At 43.7% G+C, this 24,610-nt stretch overlaps 1 protein-coding gene and 1 non-coding gene across 3 annotated transcripts in view; both read right to left on the bottom strand.

Annotated features, from left to right (window-relative positions):
* Window positions 1–24,610, bottom strand: part of LOC132588309 (ankyrin repeat and fibronectin type-III domain-containing protein 1-like) — a 491,222-nt gene that overhangs the window by 382,554 nt on the left and 84,058 nt on the right. The window lies entirely within an intron of this gene.
* TRNAP-GGG (transfer RNA proline (anticodon GGG)) lies at window positions 17,738–17,810 on the bottom strand. The gene has a single exon. It is a non-coding gene; the product is annotated as a tRNA-Pro (tRNA).

Raw genomic sequence — 24,610 nt, 5'->3', positions numbered from 1 at the left:
GATCTGCTGACCCTTTAACTCCAGGGGGAGGCTGAGACTGCTTCTGCCCCTTCTGGGCAAATTGCTGGTGGGGCCAGTGGCAGCCCCCGGAGCTATGGCAGAGGCCCCGGGGACTGGTTGGGGCGTCTAGTCAGGGGGGCTGTGCCGCCACAGGCCCCCTCATAGCTACGGGCCTGTGCATTGCTAAAAAGAGGCCATAGAGCTACGGCTCACACAAAGCTATAGTAACTTGTCTAGTTTTAATGAGCAACATTCCACTTAATTCTGTGACCTGAGCCATATGCTATTTAAAGAAACCGCACTTAAAATGAAGTTATGCCATATATTTCCGAAGCCAGATCAGCCTCATTAAAACTGTCCATGGAAGTCCAGATACTGAGAGTTGTGACAGTTCGTGCTTTGTAATACGGATGCAAGACTTGGACATTAGCATATGAGACAATTCTATAAATTTCACCAGCACCATTTCCGATCCAGATGCTAGATTATGTTTTACAACAGGATTCAAAATAATTATGCATTTTAGAGTTGCCAAACGATGACTACAGTCCCACGGCGTATGACTCGGCCAGGAAAAGAGTCCGCAAGTCAATGGTAAATGGAACCAGGAAGATGTGGCTGGGGATAGCAGTTTATGTGGTTTCACAAGATAGTCTGTGAATGGTGTTACCAACATGCAGCTGAATAACTCACAGGTTCCAGAAGTTGTTTCATTACAGCCAAGCCAAGAAGAGTACTAGACACATGACATCATGATCTTAAACAGTCCTTGAAGGCTTACTTGACTGGTGAAGATTATACAGGAATAAATAGTGCACGGCAAAGTAAACACAACAGACATGTTCTGGAGTCATGCAAGTGATTAGGCAAACCCCTTGCAAACAAGGCGGTTACAACCCCAGCACATATTTTAAAAGCAAGGAACACCATATGCCAGGGATCCCCAATATGGTGCCATGGCACCTGCCAGTACTTCCCCAGAGTGCATCAAACTGTTTAAAAAAAACAGGCAGGGACTTAGTATAAGGCAGAGCTCCTTAGTGACTGCCCTCATTCAAGTGAAAGAGTCTCCCATGGATGTAACAGTGGTGGTGGCAGCCCCTAGAGGATCACTAGGATTAGAAAACATCAAGGCTTGTGGTTCCATTTTTCTTCAGGCTTTCCTTCTTTATATTCCCCTTTCTCTTTCTCCTTTTCTTCCCCTGGACTTTCCTTAGTTTCTTTTATTCCTCTTCTTGAGATAATTTTGCAAATTGAGGAAAGAATATTGTGTTTGGCTCCACCTCCTATGGCAACCATTCACCACCCACCTCAAAATTCCAGAAGTTGCCTGCAGGCTCAAAAAGGTTAGAAATCCCTGCCATACAGACAACCTATTTCTCTGCATGTTTAATTTCACCCTTTGTGGGCTGTGCTTTGTTAATTTATTTTATTTTTATTTATTTTATTTTGGTAAATTTATATTCCGCCCTTTCCCAGATGGGCTCAGGGCGGATTACATCCAGATAAAACCAGTCACATACAATAAAACCAATCTCGGCTTGACTTCGCAAACAAAGATTTAAGAAAGGTGCAGTAGTCCATGTCTGTTGCAGGCTCGCTGGTGGCTGACAAGACCAATGCGGGACAGGCAGGTCCGGCCACAGTGGCTGCAGGGAAAAGTCTGATTTGGGGTTGGTGCTGTAGCAGTACGATTCTTCCTCAATCTCCTTTTGTCCTCAAGACCAGCTATGCATGCGTTCTCAAAGGAAGAGACAGCCTGGTGGATGGTGTGCCTCCATGCTTTGCGATCTGAGGCTAGGTCAGACCACTGGTGATGGTTAATGCAACAGGTACCAAGGGATTTCTTTAAGGAGTCCTTGTACCTCTTCTTTGGTGCCCCTCTATTTCGATGGCCGGTGGAAAGTTCGCCATACAGGGCAATCTTGGGAAGGCGGTGGTTTTCCATCCTGGAGATATGCCCTGCCCAGCGCAGCTGCGTCTTCAACAGCAATGCCTCGATGCTTGTAACCTCCACCCGCTTGAGGACTTCAGTGTTGGTCACAAAGTCACTCCAGTGGATGTTGAGGATGGTGCGAAGGCAGCGCTGATGAAAGCGCTCAAGAAGTCGCAGGTGATACCCACGATTCGGAGCCGTAGATGAAGGTTGTCATCACAACCGCTTTGTAAACATTGATCTTTGTGCCTTTTTTCAGATGCTTGTTGCTCCACACTCTTTTATGCAGTCGGCCAAATGCACGGTTTGCCTTTGCCAGTCTATTGTCAATCTCCTTGTCGATCTTGGCGTCTGAGGAGATGATGCACCCCAGGTAGCTGAACTGCTGGACTGTCTTCAGAACTGATTCACCCACAGTAATACAAGGAGGGTGATAATCTTCCTGGGGTGCAGGCTGGTGGAGAACTTCTGTCTTCTTCAGACTAACTTCTAGGCCGAATAGCTTGGCAGCCTCTGCAAAGCAGGACGTCATATGCTGCAGAGCTGATACCGAGTGGGAGACGAGTGCAGCATCATCAGCAAACAGTAGCTCTCGGATGAGTTTTTCCAATGACTTGGAGTGGGCCTTTAGTCGCCTCAGGTTAAACATGCTGCCATTGGTGCGATAGTGGATGTAGACACCATCGTCATCATCTAAATCTACTGCGGCTCTTTGAAGCATCATGCTAAAAAAGATCGTAAAGAGAGTTGGCGCGAGAACACAGCCTTGCTTAACACCTGTGCCAATTGGGAAGGGCTCCGAGAGATCGTTGCAGTGTCTGACTTGGCCTCGCTGGTCTTCATGTAGCTGGATGACCATACCGAGGAACCTTGGGGGACATCCTAAACGTTCCAAGATTTGCCACAGGCTGTTCCTGCTAACGGTATCAAAAGCTTTGGTAAGGTCGACAAAAGTCACATATAGACCCTTGTTCTGTTCCCTGCATTTCTCTTGGAGCTGCCTGAGAACAAATACCATGTCGGTGGTGCTCCTGTTAGCTCTGAAGCCACACTGGCTCTCTGGGAGGAGTTCTTCTGCAATGGTGGGCACCAGTCTGTTCAGGAGTATTCTAGCAAGGATTTTGCCTGCGATGGAGAGCAGGGTTATCCCCTGATAGTTGGAGCAGTCTGACTTTTCCCCTTTGTTCTTATGTAGAGTGATGATGATTGCATCGCGAAAGTCCCGTGGTAGTTTGCCTTGTTCCCAGCAGGTGACAAGTACTTTGTGAAGTGTACTATGTAGTACTATGCCCCCATGCTTCCAGATCTCTGGTGGAATTCCATCAATTCCTGCTGCCTTGCCACTTTTCAGTTGCTTGATGGCTTTAACAGTCTCTTCTAGGGTGGGGATCACATCCAACTCTGTTTTCACTGGTTAAAGTGGGGTGAGGTGGATTGCTGAATCTTGAACTACGCGATTGGCACTGAAGAGATCTTGAAAATACTCCAACCACCGGTTCAGTATGGATGCCTTGTCTGTGAGGAGCACTTGGCCGTCTGCACTACGCAAGGGACTCTGAGCCTGATTCTGATGTTCCAACACGCAAGCTTTAGTCTTTGCACACTTTGTGAGGCAGCTGCATGCCTTTTCTTTGTTGTTATTTTTCGACCGCAAGTAAGGATGCCCGTTGACCGCGGCTAGCCAACTGGGGGGGGGGGGAGACGAGCTTTGTTTAGGCCACCTTTTCTAGGCCCCTCTCCATACGGAGCAAGCAGTGCTGTCCCTGAATAAGGCTGCTTGGTCGTTCAGGGTGCTGCCGAAAAATGCTTTCGTCTCCGGGTCAGCATCAGGCGACCGATACCCTGAACCGCCTACATGCAGGATCGGGACTGCGGCTTCCAGTGGCATCTTCCACCTGCCGTTTCGCCCCTTACCCATCACTGCAGGACTTGGTATGTTGTGGGTTGTGGATGTGGATACCCTTCAGGCCTGCGCAGAGGAATTTTTAGGTGAAGCGCAGTGTGCGCAGTACTGGCTCCACCCTTTCACCAGGGGGTCATCTGCCATGGCCCAGTAAGCCGGGACGCCGGCAGCGAGTCCTCCAGTTGGTAGATGTTACATTAACGAGCTCTGTCTGCCCGGGCTTGATGTTAGAGTTTTCCTTCTCTTGGCTGGCGAGGTTGGTGAGCCCAGCCTGCCCATCCAGTTATACCGCCGGACATTTGGTCGCACCATAACGTGGCAAACTCTGTGAAAACGGGGGGGGGGGGGGACCAGCGAGAAGGTGTTGCCATGGATGCAGTAATATAGGAGAGGCCATTGCAATGACCATCTGCCAGGCATAGCCAGACAGTGACCACGCAGCGTTCACTACACCGGGCAAGGAGAGGCGATGTATTGCGCATGCACTTTCCCTGGGGGGGCAGGACACCCAGAGGGAGCCCACCCCCCCACCCCCCCAATAAAACCAATAAAATACAATTAAAACAGCAATACAACACAGTACTGTATAACCAAGGCGGGCGGGTTCATAGTGCAGGTTGGAGTATAGATTGGCCTGGATAAATAGTTCAGATGACAAATCACTGTGGGGGATGATAGCCAATGGTACAGGCCAGGGGTGGCCAACGGTAGCTCTCCAGATGTTTTTTGCCTGCAACTCCTATCAGCCCCAGCCAGCATGGCCAATGGCAAAAAAATATCTGGAGAGCTACCGTTGGCCACTCCTGGTATAGGCAATAAGGAAAGGACGCTCGTTTGCCTCAAGCAAATGCCTGGCGGAACAGCTCCATTTTACAGGCCCTACAGAAAGGTAACAAATCCGGTAGGGCCCATATCTCCACAGGGAGCTGATTCCACTGAAAAGGCCCTGGCCCTGGTTGAGGCAAGATGGATGTCCTTTGGGCCATCAAGCTATCAAGCAGTTGGCCCTGACTTGGATAGCCCAGGTTAGCCCAATCTTGTCAGATCTTGGGAGCTAAGCAGGGTTGGCCTTGGTCAGTAGAGCCAGTTTGGTGTAGTGGTTAAGTGCGTGGACTCTTATCTGGGAGAACCGGGTTTGATTCCCCACTCCTCCACTTGCACCTGCTAGAATGGCCTTGGGTCAGCCATAGCTCTGGCAGAGGTTGTCCTTGAAAGGGCAGCTGCTGTGAGAGCCCTCTCCAGCCCCACCCACCTCACAGGGTGTCTGTTGTGGGGGAGGGTAAAGGAGATTGTGAGCCGCTCTGAGACTCTTCGAAGTGGAGGGCGGGATATAAATCCAATATCTTCTTCATCTTCTTCTTCTTCTTCAAGTATTTGGATGGAAGGGTCATGACACAGAGGCATGCAATGGCAAAAATAAACCACCTCTGCCTCTTGCTTTGAAAATCCCACCAGGGGTCATCATAAGTCAGCAGCGACTTGACAGCAAAGGGGAAAAAAATCAAGCCATTGATATCGTGACCTGGATAGCCCAGGCCAGGGGTGGCCAAACTGCAGCTTGGAAGCCACATGTGGCTCTTTCACACATACCGTGTGGCTCTTAAAGCCCCCACCACGCCATTGGCCAACTTGGAGAAGGCATTTCTCTCTTTAAATCACTTCTCCAAGCCAAGCCAGCTGTCAGCGTGGAGAATGCATTTAAAGTTAAAGTTGCTTTCTTTTCACCTCTCTCTTCTCTATTTTCCTTCCTTCCTTTCACATCTGATGTCTTGAGGCTCTTAGACATCTGACATTCATGTCTTGTGGCTCTCAGAGATCTGGTGTTTATTCTATGTGGCTCTTATGTTAAGCAAGTTTGGTCATCCCTGGCCCAGCCTAACCTGATCTTGACAAATCTCTGAAGCTAGTAGGGCAGTTAGTATTTGTATGGGTGACCACCGAGGAAGTCTAGTTTCCAAACGCAGAGGGGCAAGCAATGGCAAACCACCTCTGGATGTCTCTGGCCTTGAAAATCTTACAGGGTTGCCATAAGCCACCTGTGACTTGATGGAACTTTCCACCAACAGAAGCAAGTGGTCCATCTGCTTTCTTTCTGGAAGGCTTGTAGCCTTCGTTTAGAAAACCAGGTGTCAATTAGCCACTTGTGAAGGAAGGGGCTTCCTTAAATAAAGCTGGCAAAGTTAAATATAGAGCAGTAGCCACTGGCTTCAATTTTTTTCTATCAATGGACTGCCAACCTTTCTACCAATAAGCCCTTAAAATATGTAAAATGAGCCTATCGCCTTCAAAAATTAAAAAGTAACCCTTCATTTTCATTTACAATTTTCCTGCCATTTTATCTGACACAGAATTAGCAATTAACCAGTTTTATGTTGACAACTTATGATTTTATCTGCCTCGGCAGCATCTTGGTTGCTTCCAAATGTAACCTACTGCAGATTCTGTAAATTTTATAATTACTAGCCCCTTCAGTCCTTCAAAACTTGGAAATTACTTCAATGGAAAAAAAAATGCCTCAGGTGCAGAATTATTAAGCAGCATTTGCTGCAATTTATGAAGCTCCAAATAATGTAGAAAATGTCAAATGAGCCAGACTGTAACTTTGCCTGTCAAAATGCACGTTCTGAATTCAATAAGAATACAATCTGCTTACAAAACTCAGCTCCAATTTAGCCAATATTTGCACTGAGCTATATTTAGATTTTATGTCTTATTTAAATTACACAGAAATACGCAGAGACTGGCTTTCCAAATTACAATCAAAATTGATCTAAGATGATAGGTTCCTTTAGCTCCACTTTCAAGCTTTGTAATTTTAACAGGCCTATGCATATTCTTCTTTATGACCACAAAAGCTCCTGTTCGCTGCTTTTAAGTCAAAAGCAACAGTGCATCTCCTAAGGTCCCGAGTATCCACAGGAAAGTATATCCCATTCAGATACTTTTGCCCCAAGCAATTTAAAGCTTTAAGGAACCTTTAATTGAGCCTAGAAATATATTGATAGCCAGCCAAAGCTCATTCAGTGCTGCCGCATTTAAAATCAAAGCCTCTATTTTCTCCATTGGCTGACCAGCACATGAAGCAGCTTGTATACAAAAGCTCATAATGCCCAGCCATTTAATGTTTTCCCCTGGGCGTTAGGCTCAAAGCATTGACTATGAGATTTCTGTAACAAATGTCAATAAATCAAAAGTAGGTTTGCAATTTACAGATACACACCTGAACAACACGAATAGCATATTCAAGATTACTACAGCACAGACACTGTCTTCAGATTTTGATGCAGTAATTCAGAGCAAGAGATGTCAGTTATCAAAAACTGTTAAACAAACAAAATATTGCAAAAGTGCAAATCTTTTAAGCATATTTTAATTTAAGGGCTTTTTTTTAAAAAAAAATATTTAATTGTGTTTGTCTGTGTCCTTTATAAAGTTTATACCTCCGTTGCCTGGCATTGCATTTTATGATTCACATGGCCTGCCCTGACAAGATCCAATTTATGTCAGATCCAGCCTCATAACAAATGAGTTCAACAACCCTGTTCTTCCTTTTCTGGATGTCTTTCATAATATTCTACAATATTTACAACAATTCTGATATTGTCTTTTATTTGCCTTTTGGGAAGAAACCCCGCTTGATCTTCCTTTATAAAGTTTATCAAATATTGTTTAAACCGTTCTGCCAAGATTCTTGTATATATTTTATAGTCATTATTTAATAATGAAATTGGTCTATAATTTTTTACGTTCGTAACATCTCTATCTTCCTTTGGAATCAACAAAATAACAGCTTCCTTCCACATATTTGGTATTTTCCCTTTTGTTCTTATCATATTCATCAAGTTCTGAAGTTTCAGGATTAACTCCTCTTTGAGGGTTTTAAAAAATTTAGCCATATATCCATCTGGCCCAGGTGCTTTTCCATTTTTCATTGCATTAATTGCTGCTTCAATTTCTATTTTTTCAATTGGATCGTTCAAAACTTGTCGCATATTTTCTGTTAAGGGTGCTATTTTTATCTTTTGTAAGTACTCATCCATCTTTTCTTTCCTTAGTTTAACACCTTTAAATAACTTGGCATAATACTTAAAGAATTCTCTTTTTATTCCTTCTTGGTCTACTACCTCTCTTCCATCCACCACAATTTTATTAATAATTTTACTTTCTCTCTTTTTCTTCAGTTGCCAGGCCAAATATTTTCCAGGTTTGTTTGCTCCCTCGAAAGATTTCTGCTGCAATCTTTTCAGATTCCATTCCAGTTCTTTATTTAACAAATGTCTCATTTGCGTTTGTAATATTGTAATCTCCCTTATAATTTTCTTTTTCCCTGGCCTTTTTCTCAGTTCCCCTTCTTTTTCTTTATTTCATTTTGAATGTCCAACATCTGTTTTTCTTTTGCCCTCTTATCTTTGTTATTCAATGTAATCAATATTCCTCTCATTACTGCTTTATAAGCATCCCAGACCGTCTGAAATTCTATATCCTCTTTATCGTTTATTTGGAAGAAAGCTTTAGTGTCATTTTCTAGAGATGTCACTATTTCTTTATTCTGTAGTAAATCTTCATTCAATCTCCATCTTCTCAACTTCTTAGACAATTTTGCAATCCACATTATTGGGTTATGGTCAGCCCCTATTTTAGGTAAAATCTCTATTTTCTTTGTTATAAGGCCTAAGTTTTTAGTGCCCCACAACATGTCAATTCTGGAAAAAGTTTTATGTCTTGCTGAAAAAAAGGTATAGTCCCGCACTTCAGGATTAAATTTCCTCCATATATCCTCCAAATGTTCTTGTTTGACCAATTCAAAAAAAGACTGGCAATTTTCCTTCCTTATTATTTTTTTTCCCCCAGACCTATCCAGTGTGTTCTTAATTGTTCCATTAAAGTCCCCCATTGTCAAAACTTGGTCATAAGTCAGTTCATCAAATTGTTGTATAATGTCTTTTTAAAAAGCATCCTTTGCACCATTTGGTGCATATAGTCCCAATAACAACGGGGTTTTTTGCATTTAATATTATTTCTACCGCTACAAATCTTCCATCTTTATCTTTAAACACTAATTTCGGGTCCATTGCTTCTAATTGCTCTTGCATTTTCTCCATTGAGGCAGTCCTTGCACGGGTTAACTTATGCTCTGACATTTAAAAAAACACCGAAAATTTTGACCTTTCCAAATTAAATTTAAACTATCAGGTTTGATAAAGTAAGGCTTGCTCTTTTCAATAAGCCTAATTTCGCTGTCCTCAGAACCTCTTGGGCTCAGATATTAATTTTTAAAGTTTTTATTTCTTCAAAAATGGCGGTCGCAACTTTCTGCTTTCCTTTAAAAAAAAATTTCCTTCAAAAGGCTTCTAAAATAATTATCAGCAATAATGTCCAATAGTATTTACCTTATAATTGTCACCTGTCAGCTTCACCAATTTTTAATGTCCCGAACACTTTAAAAACTTTGTTTAAATTTTGACCTCCTAGCAATGGCCGCCTATGTTTTTCTATGATATTATAGTCCCAGAGTAGGCTAGCTGCTTCAATGATTTCCCTCTTCCATCCAACACTTTCTGCTTTTCTTGCCACCAAATCCCGTTTTCACTGATAAAAAGATCTCGCGATGTTTGACGTATTTCCTGTGTTGACTGTGAGAGCTGCAAATCTGTGACGATGGGGCTTTTTCACCAAAACCACAAGTAGACAAAACAATAAATTCCTTTCCACTTTTTAGCACTGTCCTTTAAATTTACAAAGTTCAAATTTCGCCCCTTCTCCCCTTCTTCTTCCAAGCTTTCTGAATCTCTATTTCCCACCTTCTGATTTTATTTTGTTTAACTTTAAATAGTGCCGGAATGAAGATAGTCATCAGTACCTTTTTCTGCAGTTATCCAGATCCAACACCAGTCTTGTATAGCTTTAGATGTTTAGCAGTCTCAAAGAAGGTTAGGATTCTGTCGAGCTTATGTCAAATAAATGACTCTGGAAACTTCTGCAGATGATGAATATGCAACTCGTCTCCGGAGACCCCTCAAAGCCTCAAAGGACGCCCCCCCCCCCCCCCCGGGACTCCCATTTAGCCAAGGTAAATCTCCTCAGAGTTTCCTGTGCGTATCTTGGACTGATCTCTGACTGAGAAAAGTAGGCAGTAGGCATTAAATTGCCCTCCACTACCCCAAACAGAAGCCCCAGCCTGCTCCCCTTCTGAGAAGCAATTCAGCTTGGCATTTTCCAACCACGGAAGTCCAACAACCCTGTTCTAATGGGTATGCCTCTTTTGCAGAATCCCCAGTAAACCAACACTCTGTGTGCTGAATTGGGATTTGGAAGAGCCAGGCTCAAATTCCCATTCTACAATCCATTTCAAAGGGTGATTGTGAGCCTGCCACTCAATCTCTCTCAGGAACATTTACCTCACAAGGTTACTGTAGAAATGAAATGGTCATAGTGAGACACACATATGGTACCCCAAGCTCCATGAAGGAAGGGTGAGAAAATGTGTAGACAAATAAAACATCCACCTATGAATTATATCTGTACCAAGGGAGTCAATGCTAGGTTCCCACATGCTCACATCTCCCTCTTTATGCCCTGTGCAGAACTCCAGACCTAACTTACCATAAGAACTCTGAGTTTAATAATAATAATAATATTTTTTTAATTTATATCCTGCCCTCCTCGCCGAAGCAGGCTCAAGGCGGCTCACATAGATACAACATTACAATAATAAAATAATAAAACAGATATAATATATACCAATTTACAGTTATTAGTTAAGCAATTAAGAGATCAATAAAACAAAATTTAAAACCACAGATTGATTGGTGCTACAGATATAACATAGCTTGCATAGTGATGGTATAATTTCCACATTAAAAAGCTAGCTGGAAGAGGACGGTCTTACAAGCCCAGCGGAACTGGTTAAGGTCCTGCCAGGCCCGTACCTCTTCTGATAGCTGGTTCCACCAGCGGGGAGCTGTAGCTGAATAGGCCCTCTCTCTCATTGTTTTCAATCTGACCTCCTTCGGCCCAGGGATTGTCAGCAGATTTTGCGAGCTAGATCGAAGCACTCTCTGGGGAACATATGGGGAGAGACGGTCCCTAAGGTAGGAAGGTCCTCGGCCATATAGGGCTTTAAAGGTAGTAACCAGCACCTTGTAACGAATCCGGTACACAATTGGCAGTCAGTGCAGTTAATTAGCCAGGAGGGACATGGGTCCAAATTGCAAGTTGTAGGGCGTACAGTAGAGAGAATTTTGTCAACTTCCTCCAGGCTGAGTATATTGAAGTGATCTAAGGTAGAACCCAAAGACAGGCACGGAGCCTCGAGTTCATTTACTGGCGGAGCGACGTGACCTTGTCTGCAAAAAATTTTGCAAAAGCCTCACAGCCTATCTCTAATTCCTTAGCATTTGGCCTGCCTTGCAGCACTGTTGTCAGGTTCCGAATCGTCCTAAACAACTGCGCCGGGTGCGAATTTGAAGATGCAATCTTAGCCGCAAAGTAAGTCTTCTTTGTGGCTTTGACTGCCATCTCATAGGACCTCATAAACTCTCTATAAGATGTTCTAGTCGCTTCGTCTCAAGTACGCCACCATTGCCTCTCTAACCATCTGAGTCCTCGTTTCAGCTGTCGCAGCTCCAGGGTGTACCATGGGGCCAGCTTAGCGCAAGGGCACCGAGGTGCAATCTCATCAATGGCTCTAGAGAGCCAGCCATGCCAGGAATCAACCAGATCATCAAGAGAATTGCCAGGGGGCCAGGGATCCCGTAGAGTCGTTTGGAACCGCTCTGGCTTCACCAGACTCCGCGGGCGAGGCAAAATAGGCTTGCTGCCCAAACGGGTTTGGGGTGGAGCATCCACACGAGCCTTAAGGACAAAGTGGTCCAACCATGGCACTGCCTCAGCAGTTACATCGTCCACCGTAATCCCAGCCGCAAAGATCAAATCTAACATGTGCCCCGCCTGGTGAGTGGGCGATGTCACAAATTGGGAGAGTCCCAGTGTCGCCATGGATGACACCAGGTCCAGCGCCTGACTAGAGGCCGCGTCATCGGCAAGGACATTGAAGTCACCCAGGATCACAAGCCTTGGGTACTCCAATAACCAGCCTGTTGTGGCCTCGATCAGGGCTGGTAAGGCGCTGGCTGGTGCATTGGGCGGATGATACACCAGCCAAATCGCCAACCCCTCCCCAATGTCCCACGTCAGACCGGCACATTCAATACCATCGATCTCCGGGGCCAGGAGAGCCCTAAAGGAAAAAGCCTCTCGTATTAATAGAGCCACCCCTTCCCCCCCACCCGCCTGCTAGTCCATGATTGGTGAAAGACTGAGTAGTCTGGGAGGGGGCCACTGTGTCTCCCTCTCGCACCCAGGTCTCAGTCACGCATGCCAGGTCCACGTCCTGTTTGAGTAAAAACTCTCGAAGGACGGTGGTCTTATTATTTATGGACCTGGCATTGCATAACACCAATGACGGAGGCGAGTCATTCAACTTGGCCCTTCTACCTCTCACCATCGGGATGGGACACAGACTGGAAGGTGGTCGAGCACTACCTGGTCTCAGTCTCCTTCCCTTATATCGTTGTCTGTTCCCACCGTCATACCTCCCCCTCCCCAGGAGTACTGGAATCCCCAGGCCAGTCATCTCCCACTGGCTGCTACTTCAGCCGAAGTCAATGCGGAAACACAGCCACACCCTACAGTATATTAGCTCCCCAATCCACCCTACTCTTGCCAGCCAATTCCCTTATCAAGCTTATCATGTTTAGGCACATATACACTGAGAGTGGCCCACAGCTGTCTCCCATAACTTTCTAATTCCATGTCAATCATACAGCTGCAAGCAACAATATTGCCACAGTTTTCATTCTGCACAATCTGCTAGAATGGCTGGACAAATTATGTAAATTTTTTCTCTGTGTTCCTTCATCTTACATGAGTAAAAATAACCTATATGATTTAAGAAAAAGCACTTTACTAAGTTAATGTTCACACACCCCTATATTTTATAGGCTTGAATACATTCCTCTTCCTTCTGCAAAAGGTAAATTCTCTTCAGCAAACGCACATGGAACCACTCTAAACTTCGTTGGGCTTTCCCATCACTCAATCAAAGCCTTCCTGGCAAACACTGGAAGCTAGCATTCTGGCTGGTACTTCCTGGAGACATCCTTAAAAGGGGCAAAAAGGACCTTACTGTGTGTGTTTCAGGATCATAAACCTGTGTTTCCTTCCCTACATTAACCCATGTTTCAACCAAACTATTTGTATTACCAGACACCCACCAGAAGATTATTGTCAAATTATTCTTTGAGGCAGAATCAGTCTAGAACTAGAAAGTGTTCCGCATTTGATAAAGCAACTTCCACTCAAATAAAACTTTGTTGGCGTTAAAGGTGCAACTTCACTCCTGCTTTGTTCAACTGCTTCAGACCAACACGGCTGCCCACTTGGATCTATCCACTCAAAAGTTTCTAAATCTTATCTATTAAAAAATGCAGCCGCTTCCAGGTTTGCACTGAATTTATACTTAACTGAGAAAGTGGACTACAGATTAGCCACCTGAGGTATTCTCTCCAAGTAGCCAACAAGCAAGAAGCAGGCCAACTCAACATTTGGAGATGTCTGCAGTTCAAGCAGATAGCTATAATGCCGCTAAATTCACCCTCTGAACTCTGCAGGGTAAGGGTCAAGCAGCCTTTATTGCTGACAAATTGCACCATCCTGAATTTTAAAAGTAAAGCTGCCACCTACACAGTTATCTTGACTGCAGAAAACACTTCATAATATTTGACAGCACTAATAAGTGGCTAACTGATTAGCCCCTTGCCAATATTTGACAAGTAAATTGAAGCCTGTGGAGTGAGTCCTCCTCTTTTATACAATGTAGAACCACTGATTCCATTTCGGTCTGCATGTTATCTTTCAGTTCTAACAACTGCAAGATGCCATTTACACCGTGGCCAGGTTCATTACCAGCCATGTTGACTGAAAGATATAAGAAGATTCCAGTCACCTGCAGATTTTGTCCCCGTTCAGATTATTTGACTGAAGCACTGGAACATGAATCGTTATACTGTAGATTTTACAGGCAAGCATTGGAACCCATTATGGGAAGAAGAAAACATTTTTCAGAGCCAAATGTTCTTGAAATTTTACTGGCTAAAGTTAATCAAATAATTACAATACCAAGTTGCATCATTTCTCTTTAACTGCCATAAAAAATTGGACCAAGGTAAGTTCTGGTGTACAAATTGTATAATTTTAATTCTATCGTATAATAAGACAATACAGTATAGGCTAAAGTGGTTTGTAGTATTACTGTTTTACTGTAAGAGCCCGGTGGTGCAGAGTGGTAAAGCTGCAATACTGCAGTCAATTGAAGGCCATAATAACCATTGATTGATTGACTGATTAATTGATTGACAGGAATGCCAGCCCTACCCTAGACATTGTGTGAGACCCTTTTTAACCCTTATCTATAGGATTGTGTCCTCCCAGCAGACATGATGCCATGCCCTTTTCATCACCGTATTGCCACAGTCTCCACAGTGACAAAGATAAAGGAGTAATGCCACTGTATACTGCCAATTTTGCTTCACAAACAGGGTACAGAACAGACCCAGCACTTACGGGAGTTAAATATCTCTAATAAGCACTTCAGACATCTTGGATCACAGCTTGGACCCAAGAGGCAGCTTGAAATCCTATACAAGTCCGGGGCACAAGTACACCTCCTTTTCAAAAGGCACAGGTCTCTTTAATCTTCAGAAGAGAACTTTTCATATGTAATAATTGCTGGTTCAGCATCTGACAAACCGAGTACAGAAACCGAACTTGACTACATCTAAGGCCTTACTTTAAAGAAACAAAACTCAGCTGGAGTTCAGAGGTAAACGACGGATATTCCACCCAAGTCTCATTTTAAAAATTAAAAAAGAACTTCATGTGGTTTCTGTCAAATCTTTCAAGGATGATCTTCTTCTCATACTAACCCTTTCCATATCACATAGAAAGTTCCTTTGCAAAGAGGTGGCACATAAAATGGTTGCAGCATAGGTTCTATGCCAGACTACACACCCGATGAGGATAAAGAAGAAAATATGACCAAGAGATAGACAGAATAAAGTTTGAGTCCAGTGGCACCTTAAAAACCAACTAAGTTTGATTATCCATCGCCAGAGCGTTCTCGGTAATAGCCCCCGCTCTGTGGAATGCCCTCTCCGAAAACATCAGGGCCCTGCGGGACCTGCCACAGTTCCACAGGGCCTGTAAGACCGAATTGTTTAAACTTGCTTTCAATGTTTAGGGGGAGGTGGCTATTATTCCACAGCACTGGCAATCTCACTGAACTGAAAGAATTGAAACAAAAAACATTGCAAAAATCAGAATATCAATGTACATCTTAGACGTAATGATTGTAAAATGTATGGAAATGATTTTATTGTATATCCAGTTTTTAAAATCTTATGTTTGTTTTAACTGTTGTGAGTCGCCCTGAGCCCATTAAGGGAGGACAGGATATAAATTTGATTGATTAAATAAATAAATATTCACGGTATAGGCTTTCATGAGCAAGCACACTTTGTCAGGTACGCAGTTAATCCAGCAAATCATGACCAATAGGCTACATTCCAGCCTCACAACAAGCCGCAATAAAACTAAGACCATTTTATTGCTGTGCTCACATCTCTTCCCCGATGAGTCTGATGCAAAAATTCCCAATATGATCAAAATCCCATCTGTCTTGATGTCCCAGTGTGGAAAACTCGGTGAATTAGAGTCTACTAACTCTACATAAACTCTATGCTTTGGTTTAACCCCAGCTCAGAATTCTGATTTGTGTGGCGTAAACTCCAATTCATAGAGGCCACAACAATCCAACATCATGGTGGATCCAAATTTGATCACAGTAGAAGTATTCAAGCAAACGCCGCATAGAAGGAGGAAGAGGTAAATGGGATGAACAAACAGAAAAACAAAACTGGGTTGCCGCATCATCAGAGTTCAATTTCACCCTGCTGTGACTTCTGAATGCGGCTTCAATAACTGAAGGGAAAGACAGTATTTCTGAGCCTTGAATAAGTGTGTAAAAGGAAATGTCAACAGCCTTGCTGTTCTCCCCATTCACCCCCATTACAAAGCACCTGGAAGAATTCCTTCTTCCGCACAAGCAGTCCTGTCCTCCTTCATACCTGGTCACATGCCCAGTCCAATGCTAAATGTTTCTATTCAAAAGTTAACCCTCTTGTGTTCAATAAGCCCTTACCCCCAAAGTAAAAAGTGTTTGCACTTGCAACCTAATTTATACAAACACAGGATGGGGTGGTGGGGAGAGCAGAATGGTATACCACAGAACCTCAGACTGCAGGTGTAGCATCTCATATCCTTCAGTGCTCCCCATGTAAAACAATCTCTGTGGAATGGCTTATAGAACATTGTTTGTTTGTTTGTTTGTTTTGCAGGCTTATATTCCGCCCTTTCCCGTAAACAGGCTCAGGGCCGATCACAACATAAATTAAATAACAATTTAAAAACCTATAGATTAAAGCTGGAAAAAGGAAAGGAAAGGAAAGGAAAGGAAAGGAAAGGAAAGGAAAGGAAAGGAAAGGAAAGGAAAGGAAAGGAAAGGAAAGGAAAGGAAAGGAAAGGAAAGGAAAGGAAAGGAAAGGAAAGGAAAGGAAAGGTCTCCTGTGCAAGCACAGTCGTTTCTGACTCTGGGGTGACATTGCTTTCACAACATTTTCACGGCAGACTTTTTACGAGGTGGTGTGCCATTGCCTTCCCCAGCCATCTACACTTTCCCCCCAGCAAGCTGGGTACTCATTTTACCGACCTTGGAAGGATGGAAGGCTGGCTACCTGAAAACCCAGCTTCCACTGGAGATCGAACTCGGGTCGTGAGCAGAGCTTAGGACTGCAGTACTGCAGCTTTAACACTCTGCGCCACAGGGCTATTCATGAAGCTTAAAAACAATACAATAAAATCAACATAACAAAAAAACCCAATAAAATAAAGTGCATAATAGGCGGGAAGGGCACATTTTACAGAATAAAACAACTATCAGCCCAATAATAGAATGATGGTAATAATAAATAAAATAGCACAGCAATACAGCATGTCACAACAAGGGAGGCCAACTGATGGGACAGTAGCTGGAATAGGACTCCCGCTGCCTCAACCAAAGGCCCAGTGGAATAGCTCCATCTTACAGGCCCTACGGGATGATAATAAGTCAGATAAGTCCCCTTGAGGCTCACTTGATAACTATGTTGTTGCCTTTTAGGTGGCACGCCAAAATGTTTCTGTTCACCCAGGCTTTTAATTAAGTAATCGATCTTTTTTAACTGTTTTAGCCTGGAAACTTATTTAAAGTTGTCTATGGCAGGGATGTCAGACTTAAGGCCCATGGGGTGGACCCGGCCCACCCAGGGTTTTAATCAGGCTTGCAGCTCTTTTCTCCTCTCTCCTTCCCCTCTCCCTCTTGTCCTCACCCTTTGAAGCTCCAAGGCTGCCGAAATCCCAGCTTGTCTTTGCCTGCTTGAGCAGGAAGCTCTTGCAAAACTTGCAAAACTACAAGGAAAATGCAAAATGGATTTTCCATTAAGGTCCCTGCACTCAGATACACTACTCTGGGACTGTTTCTAGCAATAAGGTCCAGATACCTTAATGGAAAATCTATTTCATGTTTTCCTTGTAACTTTGTCTGTGCTGCAATGTATTTCAATGGAGTCTCTCTTTCCAACTTTTGTTTGGCCAGCTGAAGCTGAACATATGAACATATGAAGCTGCCTTATACTGAATCAGACCCTCAGTCCATCAAAGTCAGTATTGTCTTCTCAGACTGGCAGCGGCTCTCCAAGGTCTCAAGCTGAGGTTTTTCACACCTATTTGCCTGGACCCTTTTTTGGAGATGCCAGGGATTGAACCTGGGACCTTCTGCTTCCCAAGCAGATGCTCTACCACTGAGCCACCATCCCCCCGAGTTTGCTGGAGTTGCCTCCTTGCAAATAAGGAGTTGATGCTTTGACCCAGCTTGTCTCTGTGAAATGGACAGGTGCCTAGTAAATACTCTAACCTGAGAACCCGCAATCAAAGGGGGATATTACACTGGAAACCCACTGGCCCTTTTGAGTAGACCGGGGTGGGTGGGGGACAGAATCTTGCAATGCCCAGCCATTTCATGTTTTTCTAGGCTCAGAGCATTTCATATTTTTAGTTTCTGCTGTGGTCTTTGTACTTTTTCTAGATTTTTTATTTTAAAAACTGCATTGCCAAATCCCACTATCCCCCACCTTTCCATTTCACTGTATCCCATTTCATTTTCTGACAAAGTTGTGTGTGCACATGAAAGCTTACACCCTGAATTTTAAAAAATTGTTGGTCTTAAAGGTGCCATTGGATTCTAGCAATGTTAAGTGTATAGTTTCACTTATGCCAATGGGTTTTCTTCTATGAGCACTTCATTGGTAACTTCTAAATTTTGATGTTTGGCTCTTTAATTTGTAAAAGGCAGCAGAATCCATGCACTAGAAAATGTAATGCAGCAGAACTGGAATTGGCTAGGAGCACAAACAGTTAAATATCTCTATTCTACATCAAGAGCAGAAAAGAAAAGACTGAATAAGAAAAGCCCCAAGAAATTGCTTTATATGCATCTTCCATCTTCTTCCAACTTAAATGCCTCTGCCAAAAAGCAGATTTAGATGCCAGTAAAAATGCATGCCAACAGTCCCATGGCTCTTCTGAAAGAGTAAGAATTGGCCATTTCTCTTTATTCTCAGCATGAAGATGAAAAAAAACCCCTATATCAGACATGACCTTAGTATTAAAGCTAATGCAAAAGGCAGGCACAGGCAGCAAAGATTCCTTACCAAGGTCATGTGTTCCAGTTCATGTCTCATTTATGTCATTAACAGTGAACACGTCCTAAGAGCTATCTTGCAATGCAAAATAATGCTTTGCTTCTCTGCCATTACATCATAGAGAAACAGGGATGAGAGTGAGAGGAAAGGAAAGGGAGACTGGTGGGCGAGTTGAGAGCTTTTGAAGCAATCCTTTTTCAACTAGCCTTTTCACTAGCCTTTTCACTGTTTTTATAAATGATATGGATGAGGGTGGAGGACATACTCATTAAATTTGTCAATGACACCAAATTGGGAGGAGCAGCAAACACACTGGGAGATAGAGATAGAATCTGATGAAATCTGAACGTACGTGAAAAGTGGGTAGATGTGAACAAGAGGCAATTTAACAAGGATAACTGCCAAGTTCTACATCTGGGTAACAAAAATGACAAACATGCATACTGGTTGAGGATACACTTCTGGGTAGCAGCGTGTGTGAACGAGATCTTGGGGTATGGGTGGACTGTAAGTTAACTAGGAGCAGTCAGTATGATGCAGCAACAAAAAAAAGGCTAATGCCATCTTGGGGTGTATTAACAAAGGCATAACTAAGGCATAAATCACAAGAGGTCATAGTCCAGTTGTACACTGCATGTGTCAGGCCACACCTAGAGTACTGAATGCAGTTCTGGAGGCCTCATTTCAAAAACGATGTAGACAGAATGAAGCAGGTGCAGAGGAGAGCAATGAGGATGATCAGAGGCGTGGAGACCAAGCCCTTTGAAGGAAGGATGAGGGACTTTGGAAAGTTCAGCCTGAAGAAAAGGAGGTGGAGGGGGGACATGATTGCTCACTTGATGGGCTGTCACTTAGAGGAGGTGGGCAGGGAGTTGTTCCTGTTGGCAGCAGAGGACAGAACTCGCAACAAGGGGTTCAAATTCAGGGCAGGAAGGTACCAGCTGGATATTAGGAAAAACATTTTTACAGTGAGAGTTCTTCAACTGTGGAATCAACTACCTAGGGAGGTGGTATGCTTCCCCTCACTGGCAGTCCTTTAAGCAGTGGCTGGACAAACACTTGTCAGGGATGTTCTAGGCTGATCCTGCATTGAGCAGGGGGTTCTACTAGATGGTCAATATGGTCCCTTCCATCTCTGTGATTCTATGATTCTATCCTCTCTACAGTGGCCTAATTAGGCAGAAGTATCTCTTAACTGCAAGAATCTAACCCAAGCACAACTCCCTCCCCCTCAGAAAAATTCCCTCCCCCCCCCCCCAGAAAAATGCACACACTTCTGGCAACCAGAGAGAATAAATGGCAGAGAGCAAAAGAGAAGGATAATGGCTCAACATGGCGAGCTCACTAAACAAAAAAGCAGGCTAGGGGCAAACATGAGCACCGTGATAACACCTGAATTTCTCTTCAGTTTTCTGTTCATTCTATCCATTTAGTTGGATGTTTCTTTCCTAAGAGAACTAATCGAAAAACACAAAATGCCCTACAGCTTACAACACCACTACAGATAAGATTAGAATTTCAATAGCCAAGCCATATACAAAAGAACCCCCTCAGGTAAGCTCCTCATTAGCATGTCACAGCCCACAAAGTTCTTGCAAGATAATGGCTCAGCCCTACCCCCACCTGCCAGAGTAGATATAAATTACCTGCCTACTAACTTCTTCTAACTTTGACCCAGAGGGAACTCCAGTTTTCTGGGTTACCCCTCTGAGGATGCCAGTCACAGTTGCTGGCAAAACGTCAGGTCTCACAATGCCAAGACCACAGCCACACAGCCTGGAAAATCTACAACAACCAATGGACTCCGACCGTGAAAGCCTTCGACAACATACTAATCACTTTGGGGTAACCCAGCAGAGAAAGTACAAAAGCATGGATTGACATTGGATGAGTTGAGGAAGACAACTTGTCTTGGACCCCTTCAAGACAAGCCACTACTGACCTAAGAACAGAAGAGAAGCCATGTTGGATCAGGCCAATGGGCCATCCAATCCAACACTCTGTGTCACACAGTGGCCAAAATAACCAGGTGCCATAAATGCCACTGTCCAAATATCAAGCACTTGGTTTCTTGCACTTTCTGTGGTTGCTACTGTTTGTACTGTGCCTCTGGTTGTGAACCATAATAAAGGAAACTGAACTGGTTTCTTGCAGAGCTCCAGTATTCTCTGTCCTGAAACTAAACTTGCACTTTGGTATCTTCAAAGACTGATGAAGAATACAAGTGACAGGGAGCAGACTGCACTTGTTCAAAGGCCCTTGATTAGTTTAGAAAGTGATTTGAGGAAAGGAAAAGAGAACTCACCAGCAGCAGCCATTTTAGGCCTATGTGCCACAAGCAACATTCTTGAAATCTATTCAGGCAGTCATGACCAGGAAGAAATGTTAAGACTCGCCTGCCCCAGCAAAAGGTGCAGAACATCTGTTATAACTGTATATAACCAAAACAGTTTTGTATAAAAGATTAGGGAAAGACAGTCAGTATGATATAGTGGTTACAGTATCAAACTAGGATCTGAGAGACCCAGGTTCAAATCCCTACTCTGGCATGGAAGTTTGCCAAGTGACAACCTACTTCTGATAAACCTACTTCACAGGATTGTTACAAGTAGTGCTTTTGTTTTTGTTTTTTGGTAGAAAAAGCCCAGCAGAAGCTCATTTGCCTATTAGGCCACACCACCTGGCCTGGGAGCACGTGGCTGCCATGTGGCAGGTCGGGCTAGCCGGAGCTCTGGCCAGTCCAGGGGGAGCTCTGCTCCTGTGGGCTCCAGCAGAAAAAAGCCCTGGTGATAAGGATAAAATGGAGGAGGCCAAGAATGCTGCAAGTGGAGAAAAGTGAAGACTAAATGAAGTAAATGAAATGAACCAGAATTCCTGTTTTTTGCATAATGCTTTATATACATAGAGCTATGTGTTGTATACATATATAGATTTATTATTTATTTATTGTATAGCAAAGTAGATATTTATACAGGTGTATGCATAAAGAGACACACATACATATATTGTCATGAGAACTGAAGTTTTCAGTTTCAGGCATATCCTTGTCTAGCACCGAAGGAGAAAACTGCACTAGGTATTATACCCTATCCAGAGTTTCGGTACCAGACTTACTAGGAGATCAGAATGTTCTGGATCCAAAGATTTCTGATTCGTTTTGTTACTATCATTAGTCACAGCATGTCACAAGCACCTACCAATCTATTAGGAACTATATCTTGCCAATAAATATGCACACCACTCTGCAATCAGAAGCTAAAACCACTTATGTAGGGGTTTTTCCCTCCCTTCAGAAGAGTGGAAGTTACTAGAAGAGTATTGCTAATATCAGTAAAAAAAATGGGGGGGGGGGGGCCAGCGGAGAGAGCCACAATGAGCCCATAATTATTGAACTGGGTTTTTTTTTTTAAAGATTCTCCATAAAGTTAAACACTTTAGGGAACTTGATGGATACAGACACACAGCAAGCCAATGATGTGCACACTCTGGGTGCCTTTTTCACAGCTGAGTTTTAAAAAATAATAAATTGACTTGCTTTTATTGTATGCCCAAATGAAGGGTATTAATTTCCTTTTTAGAAAAACTCCTACTGTTGGCTCTGAGCCTCTCAAACTGGCCTGGGTAGGTTTTGAATCTGACACCAACTCCCTAGCTCTCCCCCTCTCTAGTGTCAGGCCACATGCTGAGAATACCTTTGCTTAACTGAGGACATATCATCTTCAGAGGAACATGGGCTGGATAACTAGTCTCTCGGCAGCCTGGGAGACGGAAGTCTGCAACCCGTGCCAAGCCCTCCTGCAACCAATCCAAGGGCTGTAATGCCTCTGAAGAAACAGCCCCACATAAGGTTTCAAAATCTAAACACAGTCCTTGTTAAGGGGAAAGTTCATCAGATTTCCCCCTCTGTCATCCTGGGAGGGGCCATCTCCATATCTGAACTGCTCACGTTCCTAATACTGACATGGAGAAGTGCTTCAAGGCAGATATCAGCCATTCTATACTAAGCTGCATCTGTAAGAGTAAGAACTCTTGTCACTTGCAGAGTTCCCCCACTTTGGGAAAAGATATGGGGGGGGCGGGATAGAAGAACTATTGAAAGAAGCAAGAAAAGTTTAACAGCACATCATTTTGCCCAGTTGTCTAGATGAACAGTGGGTGGGTAGGAGGGACCGAGAGAGAGGGAAGTGAGGGGGAGGAGATAGACACAGGGGTGGAATTCTAGCAGGAGCTCCTCTGCATATTAGGCCACATACCCCTGATGTAGCCAATCCTCCAAGTGCTTACAAGGCTCTTTTTTGCAAGCGTTTGGAGGATTGGCTGCATCAGGAGTGTGTGGTCTAATATGCAAAGGAGCTCCTGCTAGAATTCCACCCCTGGAGAGACAGATAGACAGACTGACTTAATGCCACAATGTAAATTGCTCAGTATTTTTCAGGGACAAGAAACATTTCTCACCATAAAGTTTGTTCACCCTGTGCATTTTCATGTATTCTGGGTACTGTTTTGTCAGACTCTGAGAATTCTTATTGCCTTCCAAGCCATTATGTATTTTATTTGTATACTATCCTTTGTACTGAACCTACTTTATGAACCCTGCCTGCATGATTCTGAATCTAGGTGGATTGTAAAATTGTATTCTGCCTAAGATCCTGTTGGGGGGGGGGACTATGGGTTTAGATTCTTCTGAGCATAACTGCAAATGCTGTATATCTTGTTATAATTCAATTAAAAACAGAGTTGCTAAACTGAGAATAAGTGAGACGTCTCCTTAACTATGCCATAGATAGAAATTTCCAAACATCCTACCCTTTTGTAATATATCAACTTTGATAACATTTTAAGGATTTCATAACATCAGGATCAGTGTTCCCTCTAAACTGAGGTAGCGTGAGCTAGCTCACAGATTTTTAGCCTCCAGCTCACACATTTTTGTCTTCGCTCAGGAAGGATGACCGCAGAGCACAATAATCTATGCAGTAACTCACAACTTTAATGGCAGTTGCTCACAAAGTAGAATTTTTGCTCCCAAGACTCTGCAGCTTAGAAGAAACATTGATCAGGATAGTGTACAACAGGACTCGAGTACTAAATTAGAGCAGGGGCTTTTCTTAAGAAAAAGCCCAGCGGGAACACATTTGCATATCAGGCCACACACCCTCATATCACCACTGTTACACACAGGGGGGTTTTTGTTGGAAAAGTCTGGCAGGAACTCATTTGCATATCAGGCCACATCCCTGATGTCACCATTGTTTCACACTGGGGGTTTTTTGCAGAAAAAGTCCAGCAGGAATTCATTTGCATATTAGGCCACACACCCTGACACCAAGCCAGCCGGAACTGTATTCCTGTGCCTTCCTGCTCAAAAAAAAGCCCAGATTTAGAGAAAACGACCCTTGGCACTTACCGTGAGGGGTCCTTCTCCTAGGAGGTCAGGAGGACATCTTGGGTGTTTTCCCACCGTCCAATCAGGGAGGCAGGATTCAAAAAACTTCTTCCTCTTCCTGTTGGCTGTGGGAACCACCCCTCAGTTCGGGTGACTCCGAGCAGCAGTATGTATATAATTGTATCTAGAAAACAAAAAACTTCTAATATACGTAACTAACTGTCTGCCGACGACCGCAGTCTCAGGCCTAATAGACCGGCCCGAAGAGGCAGACCCTAAACAGACAGAAAAAACAAGAAACAAGTCAAAAGGGCAATGAACAGTAGTATGAGAGACTTCAGTTGAAGGTTGACAGAAGAAATAGAGTATAGGTTGCCCAAGGTAGGGCGATAGACGGGAGGGCAAGATGTCCTCCTGACCTCCTAGGAGAAGGACCCCTCACGGAAAGTGCCAAGGGTCGTTCTCCCTAGGAGGCGGAGGACATCTTGGATGCTCCCAGAGCAGTAAACTAATTAGGGTGGGGTCACCCT

The sequence above is a fragment of the Heteronotia binoei genome, chromosome 20 (assembly GCF_032191835.1).
Source record: "Heteronotia binoei isolate CCM8104 ecotype False Entrance Well chromosome 20, APGP_CSIRO_Hbin_v1, whole genome shotgun sequence".
Taxonomy (NCBI): Eukaryota; Metazoa; Chordata; class Lepidosauria; order Squamata; family Gekkonidae; genus Heteronotia; species Heteronotia binoei.
The sequence above is the reverse complement of the archived record's forward strand: the minus strand, read 5'-3'. Positions and strand labels throughout refer to the sequence as shown.